We start from the raw sequence: 18,629 nt of genomic DNA on the forward strand, positions 1-18,629 counted from the left end.
CTGGTCACTCTGACTTCCATTCTCTCCCTTCAAAATAACTTCCCCAAATCCCGTTATCACTGCCTTCCTCAAATATTCTAAGCATCCCCCCTTCTACAGAAAAGATGCTGCTAAACTCAACTCGACATTCAAAGCAATCTACCATCTGAGTCTGACCTCTCTTCTCTGCTCTTTCTTCTACATTCCTCCTCTGCACTTTGGCCTCGGACCTCATGACCACCACTCATCATTTTGTTGAGCATTTCCTAAACCTCTATGATCTGGCCTTTAGTCAGGCTGCTGCCACCCGTGCTTGGAATCTCTTATGCTTCCATCCATCCTTCCATGCCCAGTTCAGATTTCCAAGAAACCTTCCCAGAAGTCAATCTCTTCCACCCCTCTGCACATTTCATTGTTAGTATTGCTCTCATCACAGTCTGTATGCACATTGTCATTTAACGTATACTCTACTTACTCCAAAATATCTAAGGTGGGTCTTTCCTCGTATGTAATGCCAGCTACCTTGCGCATGACATGTTAACCCTTGTCTTCCAACACTTGTACAGTATACTGTATAATCAAACTTAGTATTATTTGGCTTTCTATGTAACTGTCTTATTCGTAGTGCGTGAAGACAGAAGTTCCCATTAAGAGAAGTATGTGTCTCTCTTTTTTCTTTTAAGATTTTCTTTACTTATTTGACAGACCACACCAGCAGGGGGAGCAGGAAAAGGAGAAACAGGCTCCCCGCTGAGCAGGGAGCCCAATGCGGAGCCCTATCCCAGGACCCTGAGATCATGACCTGAGCTGAAGGCAGACGCTTAACTGACTGAGCCACCGAGGCGCCCCGAGAAGTATGCATCTCTTAACAACCCGTTCAGAAATGGTTTTCGGGGATGTATTGTATTATCCCTGACATGAGTACTGTGTATTTGAAATCCCACATTTAAAAAAAATTGATCCTTCTTCCTAAAGAAACACACTTGTAAAATTCGAATTTAAGTTAGCACCTTTAAGTTAGTGAAGCTTAGACACTTACAAATAGTTGACTGAATTTAGTAGTGTTGCCTGAAACCAAGTCATAGGCCGTACAATAAAAAACCTCACAGACCTGTTTCTACAGGTCGGTTAATACCAGATACACACTAGCAGACCAGCAGAGCAAGGTAATTAAATTGCATTTCACCTTCCAATCCATGTTCTTGGTTTTGATTCTAGAAGTTAAACTCATGAATCAGTAATCAGCATTTTAAAGAATGCCTCACCTATTCATTCCATTCATACTTCACAACATGCTTGAAAATAAAAGTGGACACAGTTTACTCCATCATGGTTTCAAGGAGTTGACACAAATACATTTAGGAAACCAGACTGGCTTTGGAGTTGCAACATGGACGGTGTCACTGACGTGCTTGCTTATGAAATGGTTAAGGAAGTATCAAACTCAAGTTTATAAATAAAGTTGCACCAGTTGGATGCCTTTATTTAACAAGGGAATAGTGCATCCATAAATTTAAAATGTAGGTTGGTCAAGTTACTTTCCTTTTCTGATTTGGTGAGGCAGCCTGAGGCTTTCAGAATGTTCCATGTCTGCTGTTTGACATCCTTCTAATAAGTTTAATATGCAAAATTTCAACCCAACTTATCAATTGCTTTGTAGCTCCAGTTGTAGATTCTTTAAAAATTTCAGTAGAGGGACGCCTGGGTGGCTCAGGTCAGGGTCCCAAGGTCCTGGGATGGAGTCACACTTGCTCAGCGGGGAGCCTGCTTCGCCTACTGCCTGCCCCTCCCCCTGCTTGTGCGCGCACTCTCTCTGTGACAAATAAATAAAATCTTTAAAAAAATTTATTCTCAAAAGAACATTGTAAATTATATCAATACAAATTAACTTCTGCTGGAAGTAGTTTTTATTCTTTATTATGAACTTGATCTTATATGCTATTTAACATGAGTGTGGTACTTCAAAATAATGGGAATGTTTCTAGGAAACAGAACAAGGACCTACTTTTCATCTTTACCTCCCTTTCCTCCACTGTTTTAGTAAGGTGAGGGAAATACCATATCTTGTAACAGCAAGACAGTCTTCTCAGCTGACGCCCTTGTATGTGGAGCAGAGACAAGCCAGCCCTGCTGTGTCATAACTCTTGACTCACAGAAGCTGTGAACATAATAAACTGGTTGCTATTTTATGTCATTAAATTTGGGGTGGCTTGTTCAAGACCAGTGGATAAGTGGATAAGGTTAGATGTTATTAACAAAAGAGAGGAGAGCAGTTTTGATGAGCTTGACGTGCCTGCAAGCTGGTATTTAGAGATGTGAGTCTAAGGCTCAGGAGAGTTCACTCTAGAAACAAATATTTACCAATTATTTGTGTAAAGGCAATAATTGAAAAAGTGGAAGAAGGTGAGTCATCCAAGGAAGTACATGTAGGGTACTACAAGTAGTGTAGTAAGAAGGGAAAGTCAGAGACTGAACCGGGAGGAGAGAAAGAGGATGAGAAGTAGCTTCCTGAGCCAATGGAAGAGGGAAGAAGGAAATCAAAAGGGACAAGTTGGGGGGGGGGGGGGTGCCTGGGTGCCTTAGTCCTTTAAACAATCGACTCTTGATTTTATCTCAGGTCAAGATCTCAGGGTTCTGGGATTGAACCCCACATCCGGCTCCACACTCAGAGGAGACGCTGCTTGAGATTTCCTCTCTCTCCCTCTTCTTTTGCCCCTCTCTCCGCTCGCATTCTCTCTCTCTAAAATTAATAAATCTTTTTTAAAAATGGGACGAGTTGGATATGATTTTGATAAGTTTTAAAACATTACAAAAGCTGTGTTTCTACATATGAGAGGATATTAAAATAATACATGCTCCATGTGCATGTGAATGTTTGACAAATCATGTATTTAGATTCTTAGAAATGATCTTAGTCCATAAATTACCAAGATCTTCTGAGGTACTAAAATTTAGGTAATAAAATAATTTCTATTAAAATATCTGATAGTGTTTCCAGTTTCTCAAATTGTATTTAAATGTGAAATTCTTTAAAGTACCAGTAGGTGGAGCACATTTGTTGAAGAAAATCTAATCCTGGGTTTTGGGGGTTTACTGGGGGGGGGGCAGGAGGAGAGGGAAGAGAAAGTGAAGAAAAGTAAACAAGGAGGGAGAGAAAGGGAGAGAGAGAAGAGGGACATGAGAGAGGGAGAAGATGACAGAAAGAAGAGGGAGGCAGTAGAGAAGATAGAACTGTTTGGGATCACTCATTCAACTATGCTACTGTTGGCGAGGTTATCTAAACACGTTATTACATACTTCATCAAGCAGGGTTAGTTTGACTATCATGTTTATATCTTGGCAAACGGCTCCATTATGTTTTATTTTTCTCTTCATTACAGAGATTCTGGAGTTGGCAATGTCTCTAATCCCAATACTGTTGAATTCCTAGGGAATTCCTGAGTTTTTGCCTGAAATCATGTGAAATGTGTGCATTTTTCTTAGAGTTTGTAATGCTGACTTGACTCTCAAAAGGATACAGGATCCTGAAAGGACTGGGCACTGTTCATCTAAATCAGGAGAGCGTCTCTACTCCAGAGGATGTGCCTGGCAATTCAGTGAAAGAAAGGTAAGAAAACATTTTTATCCTTTCAAGAGTTCTACTTTTGTGTGTAATTAATTATTTGTCCATAATAAATTAGCACATTAATGCATATACTTAATTTACAAATAAGGATATTTTAGGGGTATAAAATTAGTAGCACATGATCAAAAAATTTCAAAATTTGCTTGTCCATATAAATGGTGTACATTTTTACTTTTAAGGACTAAAAATGAAAGTGGAGAAATCAGAAAGCAGAATATATTGATAAAGAAAGAAAACATACAAACAATACAACTTGACTTCTGGCTGGAGTTACAGGTGGGGAAATGTAAATATGCTAATTTCTCATTGATTTTAGAGGGAACTAATGGATAATGTCTAAAGAAATGAAGAACTGAGATGTTAAATGAAGATATAATAATAAAAGTATTCACTAGAATAGAAATACAAATACCAGAATTATCCACAAAACTCACAAATATAATATGGAGTGAAAAAAAACCCTGTAGAATAAGACATACAGTATGATTTCATTTGTATAAAATTCAGAGGATTCAAAGCTAGACCATAGACTTCTTTTCTTATTTAAGTGTAGTTGACATACAATGTTTATTAGTTTCAAGCGTACAACATAGTGATTCAACAGTTCTATGCATTATTCACTGCTCGCCACAAAGTGTAGTCACCATCTGTCACCATATAACATTATTATGATACTATTGAGGATACTCCCTAGGCTGTAATTTTCATACAGGCTGTTTTTAGGTGATAAAACTAATGAAAAACCAACGACAACACAAATTCAGGTGAGTGGGGAGAAGGATTGGGTCAGGACTTACAGAGCGCTTCCAAGTTCTCAAGTGGCCATTTTGGTATTTCAACACATCAATAGGAAATTTCTTAGCATACTACTCATATTTTCTAAATGTAAATAAATGTCAAACATTTACTTGTCAATTTTCCAAGCTAGGAGCTAAAAAACTTTTTCCTCTGATATCAACATAAACCTCTGTGGGTTTTCTTGTTGGCATCTTGATGTGTTTTTTTTTTTTTTAAACCAAGTATTTTTTCCCTAATATTTAAATTTATGCCTATACTCTGTGGAAATTTTGGAAAATAAACAAAAGTATCAAGAAGCAAATAACCATCACACTTTATACACTACTCAGAAATCATCAAAACTACTCAGTATTTTGGTGTATTTCTTTCTAGCTATTTCATGCATGTTCGAATACAGGTAAATCATACTATGTATATAATTTTGTATCCTGATAGTTCCCATTTAACTTTATATCTTAAGCATTTCTCCCTTTTAAGACTTTCAAAAGCAAAGGACAGGCTGGGACTGAAAACAGGTTTGTTGGAAGTGTGCTACTGACTGGGGGCTCAAACCATTGCTTACCCTCTTTGTCCAAGGGAGTTTGGCTTCCAGCTGGGCAGGAGATCCAAGGGCTGTTTTCTAGAAAACTATTTTCTAGAACAGTTCTAAAGGGGAAAAAAAAAAATAACACGTTACCACTGAGAGCTTTGGTGTTTTCACCACAAAACGATTAGCTCTTTCCTTTGTACACCCCCATCCCTGCACCCCCATCTCTCTACCTCCAGAGCACCTAATCCAGTCTTTAGTGTCTCTTCTGAGGAATGGATCATCAGATTTTTGGGGAAAATCTCCAAATATGAGAAAGAGAGAGAAATAAGCAGAGACAAGAGACAAACAGACCTGTAGTATTAATATCCTCAGACAGATAAGAGATTAAATTTCTTATTTAGAAATATGGAGGTAAACAGAAGATAGACCTAAAAGATTTAAAAGTCAGTGCTTTTGGAGAGCAGGACTGGGGTGGATAGAAATGGGATAGAAGATGGCTGTTTTTCATTATAAGCCTTTATTTATATTTGATTTTTTTAAACTGCAGGCATTGATTTATTAGATTAATATGAATATTAAAAAGTAAAAGCCATCTATTTTTTTAAGGTCTCAAAATATCATTTTCTTTATGCATATTTTTCCATCATGTAGGTGTTTCTTATCAGAAAGAACTTTCCATTCTGTTACATTAATTTTTTATCATGAGTTGTCATTACTTTATCAGTGTTTTTAAAGAGCTCTTCCTGTTTTTAACCTCACTGTTAAGATTAATTAAATGCATGTTATGTTCTAAATAGTTCTACTTTAAGAGACTAGATACGTTAGAAAAAAGAATTATTTAATAGGTTCTAATAATTCTTCAGGATTCATAGAACTTACTGTGCGGCACTCAAGTATCTTTTCTATATATGCTAATAAGTAAAATTAGTGTTCATACAATTCAAACTGTGTATTTCATACACATCCAGGTATATGGGGAAGGTATTTCAGAGGGCGGGTGCTGGACAATGACCCAGATATGTGACCTACTTAAAGTTTTAGCTTGGGAGTTTAGAAGTTATATTGAAGTGAATGACCATCTAACAGCTTGACCACAGTTTCTGGGTTATGTTTTCTAAAGGCAGTAGCCTTCTGGCTCAACCACAAAGGCATCTCATGAGTCGTAGAGGAACTTGAGCATATTTGTGTTTGTAAAGAAAGAAACCTAAAAACAAAACAAAACAAAACAAAACATGTTCCAGTTTTTATAGCTTTACTTTTTGTTTTCTTCAAAGTATATTTTAGTGACATTTGAAGGGCCTGCTACCAATGGCTGAAAAACCTCAGCATGGTTTCCTTGGCAATCCCTAGAATGGGGAAATGAAAGGAAAGTTACCCAATTAAAGAACAAAAACCCACAACCCCTCACGCTCCCCTTTGATTCCCACCAAATTAGAGGAAGCTGTATGGAGGGAATAAGGCAAGCCAGGTCTTAGAGACAACACCTGGCCTCCTCCCTGGACTGTCACAATCTATGGGCAAGCCACCACAGCATGGTGACTTCATGGTCAGACTGGTCTGAGATACAACACAGGTGAGCAAAGAGATGAGACTGAAGGGTACTTTCCGTTGAGGAAAAATGAGTTACAAGCTGAAGAATCCTTCTTCCTGAAATCTTGGGCTTTCTATCAGTGTTGTTAGATGGTTGGGTTTGCACCCTGGCCAGGTTCTTATGTGGGCAGGCGGGGTGGAGTCGTCTCAGTCTTATTATACTTCTGCGGTGGGACATTCTTCCACTGATGTTTGCTCCTCGTAATTTTTCAGTCCCTTGCTGTCATCTTGCATAAAGTCGTAAATGCCACAGACTCCTCTTACTAGCATAGCATGAAATTGTACCTAAGTTATTATTAATTCAGAAAAATATGTTAGAGTGTACACATTTGAAATGCATATACACAAAGACAACATAGCAAAATGTTTTCATTGTTTTACAATGTTTTTTCTACTCATGTCTTTTCCTTGAACCCTTTAATTTTCTCCCATCATAAAATATTTTTAATTACATAAATCTCATAAAAATTTAGGTAGATATGCTAACACAAATGCATTTTCTCTTTTTGTAACTCATCTTTTATTTTTTTAATGTGGAGTTTTTGGTTCTTTATCACATCTCTGTGGCTTGGTGTTTATCCTCTGGATGAATTTCAATACTTTTCTGTTACGACAGTATTTTCCCTTGACATGCACTTGGACTTTCATTGAATATCTCCTTAGATTCTGGGCGTTTATCATCTATCTCTCCTCATCGTTTCTTCTTCAATTTGGATAATTCATATGCCTCTTCCTTAAACGTAGAAATCTCAATCTAGCCTTACATAATTGCTTGAAATGATGAGAATCTATTTACTTATGTATACTTCTAACTTGTCCTAAAAAAGAATTAAGGTGATTTATAACCACACATAAAATAGGAGGGGATGAATTCAATTGAAAGTAAGAAAAGTTAGCAAAGAGAAACTAATGCTGAGAAATGAAGAAGCCAAGACTGCAGTCAGTACCTGTATGTTGCCAGTCAGAGCCACAGTTTGGTTTCTTAGTGCTGTATCCCTGGTTTTTGTTCACCAGCCTCAATTGTCAATTTTCTTTCTTATAGCCTGAGGATTACAACTCATTTCTATTAGTCAACGCTCTCCAGAGAAATATGTATTTGGGGTGTATATATGGAGATACACACACACACACACACATACACACACACACACACATCAAAGTATATATGCACATAAAGAGATCTATTTTAAGAAATAGCCTCATGCAGTTATGGAGGTTGGCAAGTCCAAAATCTTAATCCCGCAGACTGGAGACCCAGGAAAGAGCCGATGCTACAGTTCAAGTCCAAGTGAAGGCCAACAACTGCAGAATTTCCTCTTGCTCAGGGGCGGTGGGTCTTTTGTTCTCTTCAGGCCTTCAGGGATTGGAGGAGGCCCATCCACATTATGGAAGGCAATCTGCTTTGCTCAAAATGCACTGATTTTGATGTTAATCTTATTGAAAAACACCCTCACAGAAACATCCGGAATAATTCTTGACCATCTTACTATTTTGCTATCTGGGCACTATAGCACAGCCAAGTTGACACATAAAATGAACCATCACACCCTCAAGCCTGCTCTTTGCCTTTACCCTCCACTTACCTTTCTTTGCCTCTGTACGTGCCTCCTTTCAATTCTTCCTAGTCTTTGAAACTTGCCTTAATCCTTGTTTTCTTACATCTTACACTAAGGAGACATCAGGCCACAAGTTCCTATTTCCAGGATTGGGTGAAGCTCCTCGCCCTTTTTGATGGACAAGGACTGCTTATGAATAGGCTCCTGGGGTGTCTTGGGCTCCTGCTAACCTCTCCTCCAATGGTCCTGCCCCCCTTGCTCTTGTAAAAACTCTTTATGTTGTTCCAGGCCTGTCTTGAACCACCACTTCTGTTAAAGCATTTCACAGTAGGAAGCAGCTTTGCTAACCCAGGCCACATTGCCTAGGTGCTCATGAATCCAGTACACACAGTTGTGGCTTTAACAGTTGACTTTAAACCCCAATGAGGACAAGGCAATGGGGCAGTTCTGGGAAAAGCTTCCTGGGACCCAGCAGTCTGGTCCGATGGGTCTCTGCTGCTGGAGGGGCATCTCATTCCATCATTCTACCTCTTGTTTCTCTGAATAGGGACCCCAGGCCGTAGTCAGGAGGTTGTGGGAATAAGTTGCTCTCCCAGCAGGGTTCTGAACTTTGCGAGGGAAAATAACCTTCTAGTTTTCTTTCAGAGAGAAAACAAAAACAAAAATGAAATGAAAGTAAGACCAATAGATGGCAACACAAAAAAGTTACAGGCAGAGACTCAAATATAAGTCTGTACTGTCTGTTCCTCCCCCAAATTTTCCTTTTTCGACCAGACACCAGGGGACCCTTAAATGCATACTGAGCATTTCTGAAACCCTTTATAATATTCCCAATCTATCCAGCCGACAGATAGACCAGTCGTGCCTTTGTGATGTAGGGAAAGTCACACAGACTCTACTCTTAAGTTACCTCATCTGAAAACTAGAATGAGTAATGTGCACCTCTCAAAATTACTGTGAGATCATGTGTGGGAAAGAGTGCTGTAACCTGGTAAGTGTTGTCTGAACATTAGGTATTTAGTAAATCAGTTAAAACCATCTCGAAGACATGAAAACAAGCGATCAGAAAACTAGACAAATGATTAGTGGTCACTTTAAAAGTAAGGAGGAGGTGAGACTTGTCAGGAAGAAAAGTCGAGTCATTTGCATTATGCTTGCTCCCCTCCAGGTGGGATTTATAAAACTGCCTGTCCGTTTTCCTGTGTGTGTGTGGGGGGGGGGGGGGTAGGGGGGGGGAAGCTGGATTCTTCTGCCTCACACATAAACACCTGTGCCACCTGCCTGGCCTGGAGGCAGCGGCCATCAAAACTGACTTTACCAATCCCAGAGCTTCAGTGCTATGGGGTCTTAAATTAAAACCCTTTGGTGTGAAAAAAAATTAAATTAAAAAATTAAAATTAAACTGCTTTTCACTTTTTCAGGTCAGTGTAAAAACTAATCATTACTTTTAAAGCTAAGAAATTTGAGGGACACCCGGGTGGCCCAGTTGGTTAAGCATCTGCCTTCAGCTCAGGTCATGATCTCAGGGTTCTGGAATTGAGTCTCGCATTAGGCTCCTGGCTGAGTGGGGAGTCTGCTCATCCCTCTGCCTCCTGCTCCCCCTGCTTGTGCCACTCTCTCTCTCTCTCTCTGACAAACAAATAAATAAAATCTTAAAAATAAAGCTAAGAAACTTGGGTCATCTGACGGAGGAATTTAGCTGGGAAAGTGACAAACAATTCAGTGATAGGTATTTACACATCCATCACAATATTAAGCACATTTTAAAATATATATTTATTGGGGAAAGGAAGTAACATGTTACCTCTGTGTATCTTAATTCTTTTATTTAGCACTGTTTCCCACCTATTATTTAACTTTTTCATTCTCTTCTTTGTTTTTCTGTTTTTTTCCTTTAGGGTCAAGTGTACATCACAGACTGGGGACAGCATTTGAAAGTGCGCCACATCAAAGGTGGCCAAAAGAATTTGTTTCCTGGCCCTGCAAAAGCCTCCTCCCTGACAGTCAGCCCTGGTCCTCCCACCATATTCTTCTCACCCGACACTGAACCCAGGAATATTTGGTATCTGTAACTACCATCTGATTCTCACACACTGCTTAGCAGTATCATTTATCTCTTTGTAAATTTAGATTTACACTTACACGCTCTATTTCTCCTCACACTAGCTAATATTAATAGCTACCCTAACTGGGGATTTACTACATGGCGGGCACTGTTCTAGAATTACATGCGTTAACTTTTCAATATTAGAAATATTCCTATGGGGGGGTAGGTACCATTATCCCCATTGCATGTATGAGTAAGACTGAGGTGTGGGGGTGAGGGTGAAGTATTCCCAGCCCCAACTAGTCTGAGTTAGGAAGGCTCCTTTGGAGTCAAGACTTTGCCTCACAACTGGGTACTTTTCAGCACTTCACCATGATTTGCATTCAATAAGGGACCTGTAAATGTGTGTGGTTATTCCTCTGTGGAAACAAATCCTATTGTTACGGAAAAAATAAAGAAAAAAAAAACGCTAGGGAACTTATACTCTACTAATACTATTTTTATGATTTTCTCCTTATCTTTTTTTTTCTCCATTAAATTAAAAATTTTAGATTAAGCTGACTTGTACTGAATTCAGAAAGGAGGAATGTTAATGATAGGGAGGCTTTTCTGGCACTGATTTTTTTCAAAGTATCAACCTGTGCTTTGGAGACAAAACTAGAAACATGGACAGAAACTCCCTATTATGCAACAAACCACTTCCTGTGTCTGTTTATTCATTTATCTGCAGAGTTTTAGTGAAACTTCTCTTCTTGTAGGGTCGTATAATTGCAGCTATTTCACTACGGTATCACAGTGTGGAAGAGCGTGGATTTGGTAGCGAGATATTGAGGTTTGGATCTTAGATAAATCTGCGTAAATAATACAGGCCTCATTAGGATGGTTGAAAAGATTACTTGTGTTAATTTATGGAGCGCACTTAAAACAGTGCAAGGCACCGAATTCAGTACTTTATCTCTGTTTACTATTATTACTAAAACTCCACAATCTTAGGAAATAGATTTAATCACGCCTCCTGCAATCAGCAGCTTCAACTCAGTTAACCTGAAGGATAACAACAGAGAAGCCTCTATTCTCGTAGCAACATCAGAGATCAGATAGGAAAGGAACCCGAGGGTATGCGGCTCACAGTTCTCTAGCATATACCTGGCAGGTGGCAGTTGTAATTCTGCTTGAACATTTCCAGTGATAGGACGCTTACTATCTCAACCAATGTCCTTCCATGATTGACAGTTTAAGTATGAATCAGTTTATACTTTATACTGAACAGAAATTTATCCTTCTGTAAATGCTACTCACTGGTTCAGATGTTGGATCAGCAAAGCAGTGGTTTTCTTTTTTTTTTTTTTTTTTAAGATTTTATTTATTTATTTAACACAGATAGAGACAGCCAGCGAGAGAGGGAACACAAGCAGGGGGAGTGGGAGAGGAAGAAGCAGGCTCATAGCGGAGGAGCCTGATGCGGGGCTCAATCCCATAACACCGGGATCACGCCCTGAGCCGAAGGCAGACGCTTAACCGCTGTGCCACCCAGGCGCCCCTAAGCAAAGCAGTGGTTTTCTGATTTCTTGAGCAAAAGTGCTTTAGGGGTTTTTAGAATGTTTGGTTCAAATTTTATTTTTTTAAAATACATTTTTGAATTATGTGTTAAAACTGAAATTCCAAAAAAAGTTGTGTAATATCCCCGGGAAGGTTGCGTAGCTTCTCCTATTTTCTGCATTTTAATCTGTAAAATGGGCATAATTAGTAAATGAATAATAAACATTCAATAAATGTCAGCTGCATCTTTATAATTATTATCATTGTATTTTTGGCATTTTGTTACAAACTATTAGGAGGATTCCTTAAAAATCTATAACTCTAGCTTGCTCATGCTTGTGCAGACAGTCCTCAATCGTCCTCTTCCTCAACCCAGTGCCTGTCTTCTTGACCTTGTAATGCAAGTTTGTAATACAAATTTGACCTTGTAATATGCTGACCTGGGTCCACATCCCCATCCCGATCATCCATCGTAAGTGATCACTGTTGCAGTCCCTGAGGATCTTCCAGGACCGAGGTCCACATTCCCTGTGTTCCTGGTAGTGGATGCTTTGGAAATCCATGGGCGCTGAGATTCACCAACACTGAGGTGTTGTGAGGCTTTCCATGGTTGAGTGACCCTGTGTAGCCGCTGCACACTATAAATCCTGGCATTCCTGCACGTTCTCAGCTGCCAGACCGTCCATAGGACTCTGTGGCCTCAGAATAGGGAGAAATCCACCACAGCGGCTTTTTACTTTGGGATAATTCCCGTCTCATATTAATCCAGTTTTGCAGAGTCTGGAGACCTGGAGATTAGGGAGACTTCATAGCACTCAATCCTCCGATTCAGAAAATCCTCCTGTGTTTCTCCTGCTTACCCCTCAGCAGCTCTGAGCAGGAGCTAGAGTGAGGAGGAAGTCTGTCTGAGCTTGGCTCAAATAATATCCCCCTTTCTTTATCTGTCCTGTAAATATCTGTGAAGCCTATTTTTTTTTTTAATGATTCTTTATTATATTATGTCAGTCACCATACAGTACATCCCCGGTTTCCGATGTAAGGCTCGATGATTCATTAGTTGTGTATAACACCCAGTGCACCATGCAATCCGTGCCCTCCTTACTACCCATCACCGGTCTATCCCATTCCCTCACCTCCCTCCCCTCTGAAGCCCTCAGTTTGTTTCCCAGAGTCCATAGTCTGTCATGGTTCATTCCCCCTTCTGATTACCCCCCCTTTCTTTATCCCTTTCTTCCCCTACCGATCATCCTAGTTCTTATGTTCCATAGATGAGAGAAATCATATGCTAGCTGTCTTTCTCTGCTTGACTTATTTCACTTAGCATTATCTCCTCCAGTGCCGTCCATGTTGCAGCAAATGTTGAGAACTCGTTCTTTCTGATAGCTGAGTAATATTCCATTGTATATATGGACCACAACTTCTTAATCCAGTCATCTGTTGAAGGGCATCTCGGCTCCTTCCACGATTTAGCTATTGTGGACATTGCTGCTATGAACATTGGGGTGCATATGGCCCTTCTCTTCACTACGTCTGTATCTTTGGGGTAAATACCCAGTAGTGCAATGGCTGGATCATAGGTTAGCTCAATTTTTAACTTTTTAAGGGACCTCCACACTGTTTTCCAGAGTGGCTGTACCAACTTGCATTCCCACCAACAGTGTAGGAGGGATCCTCTTTCTCCACATCCTCTCCAACAATTGTTGTTTCTTGCCTTGTCTATTTTTGCCATTCTAACTGGCGTAAGGTGGTATCTTAGTGTGGTTTTGATTTGAATTTCCTTGATGGCTAATGATTTTGAACATTTTTTCATGTGTCTGTTAGCCATTTGTATGTCTTCATTGGAAAAGTGTCTGTTCATATCTTCTGCCCATTTTTTGATTTGTTTATTTGTTTCTCGTGTATTGAGTTTGAGAAGTTCTTTGTAGATCTTGGATACCAGTCCTTTGTGAAGCCTGTTTTTTAACTAGCTTTAAAAATTATAAATGTGATATATGTGCATAGTAACATTTTTTCCAAACATTACCAGTATAAGTGTACAGCATAAAGCAAAAAGTTATATATCCCTAACCACTATCACCTTCAATTCTACCCACTAATAAAACTCCTTATAAATTGTTGCAGAAATTGTATACTCTTATGTATACCATTATGCAATTATGCATATATGCCTATTTTTATGAGAGTATTCAGGGATTCTTACCATAAACATATAAATGTATGTTCCAAATTTGGGTCACTTTTTCTATAGCAGCACATATAGTATGCTCCTGCTTCCTTCTTTTCAAAGGCTCTACAACATTTCTTTTAAGAAATTTATTTAACCAGCACCTTATTAATGGATACTGAGATTCCTTTTTTGTTGTTGTTACCTCAGACTGTGATGACCAGCCTCAAAAGATGGCCTCCAGGGAGTCTCATCTGTGGCCTTCAGCCCTTGTGTATCCCCATCCCTCACTGAATGGGGCTGACCTGTGTAGCAAGAAGGTATTATGGATATGCTGATGTATAACTTCCAGGACTAGGTCCTAAAAAGCATTGGGACTTCTGCCTTGCTCTCCCTCGGGTGCCTCAGTCTGGTGGAAGCCAGTTACCATGTCACGGGGACACTCCAGCCTTCTGCTGACTGAGAAGTCTGTGGGGTGAGGAACCGAATCCTCCTACAGCTTTCAGCCGTATGAGTGAGTCACATTGATCTCCCGGCCCCAGTCAGACCTTCAGAGGCCTCCACCCACACCTTGCCTACCGTCTTGTCTAAGCACCTCTCCTGAGACACACAAACTCTGTAAGATAATAATGTTTATTATGATTTAAAGCTTTTAAGTCGTGGGGTAATTTCTTAGGCAGTAATGGGTAACTACAACACTAACAGTGCCGTAACAATCATCCTTGTCTGCTCATTTTTGCGACACTATGAAATCTTATAAAACAAATTCCTAGATGTAAAATTACTGAGTTGGAAAGAATGTGAATTGTAAATTTCACTTAATAACGTTCAATTTAACATTGTCCTACAATGGCAATGAACAAATGGGTTTCCTGACATCTGCCCCAACATCACAGCCTACACTAGATTTTTGCCATTTTGTAGATTTAAAAACAAAGATCTTTTTTTTTTCAATTTGGATTTCTTAGTTATGCATGAGGTTGGGCATTTTTTCATAGATTTATTAACCAGTTAATATTTCTGTTAACTGTCAATTGCTGTCTTTACTCACCTTTATATTAAATTGCTCAGCCTCTTCCCATTAATTCATTAGAGCTTTTTGCATAAGAAAATTAGCTGTTTTTTATATGTGTCATATTCACCCCATTTTGACATTTTAATTTTAACATGACTTATAGAGTTTTTTTCAGAGAATATTTTCATTTTTTGCAGGGTATCTTTTAAAAAATATTTTGGATTTTATAAAAAATTTTCTCTACCACCTCTAAAATTACTAAAAGAAAAATCTTCATATTATCTTCTGGTTCATATCTTGTACGTTTTTTTCTACCAGCAGTGGTGACTGGAAAATTGGGTCTCAAAAAACGGAAACAACAACAAGAGCCCTGATTTGTAGTATTTGCCAATGACTGAAGTATAAACACCCCCACCATGCCCAATTATAAGCTATCAATGTGAACTGAGCACAGAGTTAGCTAGGAAGAGAGGCGCACAATTGGCTCCTGCCAGCTGGTATATGGCGGGTCTAGCACATCACTGCACCAGAAATGTATTTTGACATAAGGGATGAGAAAGATCCAGGTTCTTTTTTTGTTGTTTTCCATATGGCTTTTTCCCCCCCCAAAATGGTAAATTCACTTTTTTTATACTGAAATGCTCAACTTTATCATATTCATATCATATTTATATCTCATATATATTTGGGTCTATTTCTGTACCCTTTTCTCTCTCATTGATTGTCCATCTATTCCAACACACAAATAGTTTAATTACTAGAGTTTTGTAATATCTTAGAATATCTGGCAAGGCTAGTCCTCTTCAATAGTCTTCTCTTCTGGAGTTTACCCTGGCTCTGTTCATAGATTGCTCTTGCAGACAAGTGATTGATTTAGACAGGTTTATAGCTTGACACTTGCAAAATTTAAGCCTATAAATGCACACCACTAAAAGTATACCATGATAATGCTTACGTGATCGCATTCCTGGCAAGACCCGGGGATGCCTTTCAGTGAATGTTTTCCTCAAGCATCAACACTCAGATAAAAGCAACTGAGCACATAACTTGGTCATATTTTGATATTTTTATATACATAGTGTTAATGCTAACTTTATGTTTTAGATATATGTCAAACTTTTATGTTTATACTAGAGAATGAAAGAAAGTAGTGCCCTTCATACGTTCTGATTCAGTTTAATGGAAATAGTCCAAGACTGCAGGTGAGTTCTTTTAAAGAACTGTTTGAAGATATTTATTATTTTGAATTAGATTTTTTTCAATGCCACACAACAGAGTAAAAATTTTAAACAAATAGATTGGAGGCTGCCAGCAGAAGTAGATGCTGAGGTGTATGTAAGACTATGACAGTCATTAAAATACCTAAACTTTCATTCTAACATAAATTTTTAACAATTACATTTTTAGTTATTGTATTATGCATATAAATGTAAGCTTCTCTTTCTTTTTTTTTTTTAAGATTTTGTTTATTTATTTGTCAGAGAGAGAGAGAGCACAAGCAGGGGGAGCAGCAGGCAGAGGGAGAGGGAGAAGCAGGCTCCCCACTGAGCAAGGAGCCCAGTGCAGGACTTGATCCCAGGACCCTGGGATCATGACCTGAGCTGAAGGCAGATGCTTAACCTACTGAGCCACCCAGGCATCCCTGTAAGCTTTTATTTCAACATAGGTTTCACTGTTAAAAATGCTTGAAATCCAGGAGCTGAGCCTTCAGCAAGATGTGGGGATGGGGGGGGGGGCAGAGAGGTGCATCTCTTAACTCACTCGTAAAGTTGCTAGAGTTTACCTTTAGATATTTAATTCCCCAACCCATACTCCCCCTCCCGCCCCGTATATCTTATGAACTAAATGCTCTCATCTTCTGTGTTTTTTGTTTGTTGTTCTTATGTTCATCTACCACCATCAAAAGCTGATTTTAGAAACATAAATAAAAAGATTAGTGGTTGCCAGGAGTTAGGGTGGAGGGAGGGGCGAATAGGCAGAACATAAAAGATTTTTAGGGCAGTGAAACTACTCTGCATGATAAAGAAATAATGGACACATGTCATTATGCACTCAGCCAAGCCTCTACAATATGCAACACCAAGAGTGATTCCTAATGTAAACTATGAATTCGGGGCGATAATGATGCATGACTCTACATTCATCAGTTGTAATGAATGTCCGGCTCTAGCAGGGGATGTTAATGATGGGGGAGGCTGTGCATGTGTGGGCGCATGGGGTATGTGGGAAACCTCTGCACCTTCCCTTCAATTTTCCTATGAACCCAACACTGCTCTAAAAAGTAAAGTTTATTTAAGAAAACCTGATCTCAGACCCTTTGTCATACTGAAGGGCAAATGAAAGATTAAAACATCCCTTCTCCTAAGGGCTTCTGTGTTTTAACCAGAACAAAGCTATAAAGCTGATGGACTAACACTTCAGTTCTGGCTGCAGGTGGAGGTGAGAAGTTACAGACTGCACAGCCTTCCCGTGAATCATAAGGCAAGGACGGGAGCAGAGATGAAAGGCTAGAGACAAAACTGAAAGAGCAGAAGAACTGAAGGCACAGGATCTCTGTTCTGGTTGAGGCTTTATCATTTCCTGGATGAGTGATCCCAAGACGCGTTTTTCTCACCTGAGTAACAAGCCTAACAACAAGAGCATCCTATCGATGCTTTTTTCTTTTTCTTTTTTTTTTTTTTTAAGATTTATTTATTTATTTTAGAGAGAGTGAGTATGGTGGGGGGAGGGGCAGAGGGAGAGAGTGAGTCTCAAGCAGACTCCCTGCTGAGCACGGAGCCCCAAAGCAGGGCTCGATTTCACAACCCTGAGATCAAAACCTCTTGGCTGAAACCAAGAGTCGGTCGCTTAGCCGACTGGGCCACCATGCACCCCTATCTGTGCTTTAATGAAGATAAATTGAGACAATGTAAGAGAATGTGCTTCATTAGTTGAAGTAATACAAAAATGTTTAGTCACATAGGAACCAGATCTGCTTTAGAAACATCTAGACTCCAAAATGGCAAACGGATCAGTCTGCTTTGATTTCATCAGTTTTACTCTCCTTCTTAAACTTGGTGTCTCAACTTCCTCATCTCTAAAATTGGGATAACAATATTTACTTCTCCAGATTGTTTTAAGGATTAAAAATAGATATGCTTGCAAAGTATTTAGAAAAGTATCTGTCTCTCCCTCCTCCCACTCATGTTAAGTGTTCGGCAAGGGTTGTTGTTGTTTCTGTTTCCTTTCCAGATCCGCAGGGAAGACATTAGTGTCTGTCCCCAAAGCTCAGCTCCATCAGAAGTCCAGCCCCACGGTCCCAGCAGACAGGAGCTCTGACCTTCCCATGACTTCTCTTAGGGCTTTTATTACTTCCTACCCCTCTCTGTGCACACTGCGCCCATGCTCCTTCCTCAACTCTTTGGGTGGTAGTGTGGCTTTGGCCCCCACCGTTCTACTAAAATTGCAGCTGTTTTAGAGGAAGTAAACTTTAAAGGGTTCTTTGGACAGTTAAAAGTGAAGTGATACATTTAGAAAGGCAGAGAACTTTAAAAAGACAGAACTTTACAAACACAGCGATCAATTCTATTTTAACTTGCAAAATGCAGTTAAGAGAATTGGAATAACACTCATTATTTGTAACTGCTGATACATATCTGAAAAAGATGTTTATTCTTCTTTTCTTCATTTGTATTTTCAGTTGCCACCTGTCTTCTTAGATAGAAAGAACTTCCTTTCTATAAAGCTGCTGGGTGTCTCTGGGAGCGGGGAGACTGAACATTGCGTGTGATTGCTTTACTCATTTTAG

At 39.3% G+C, this 18,629-nt stretch overlaps 1 long non-coding RNA gene across 1 annotated transcript; it reads left to right on the forward strand.

Moving 5' to 3' along the window:
• Positions 1-3,073: 3,073 nt before the first annotated feature.
• LOC123000639 (uncharacterized) lies at positions 3,074-18,414 on the forward strand. Its single transcript, XR_008957278.1, has 3 exons — positions 3,074-3,586; positions 3,784-3,880; positions 9,976-18,414. It is a non-coding gene; the product is annotated as an uncharacterized LOC123000639 (long non-coding RNA).
• The last annotated feature ends 215 nt before the right edge of the window (positions 18,415-18,629 follow it).

The sequence above is a fragment of the Ursus arctos genome, unplaced genomic scaffold, assembly GCF_023065955.2.
Source record: "Ursus arctos isolate Adak ecotype North America unplaced genomic scaffold, UrsArc2.0 scaffold_4, whole genome shotgun sequence".
Lineage (NCBI taxonomy): Eukaryota > Metazoa > Chordata > Mammalia > Carnivora > Ursidae > Ursus > Ursus arctos.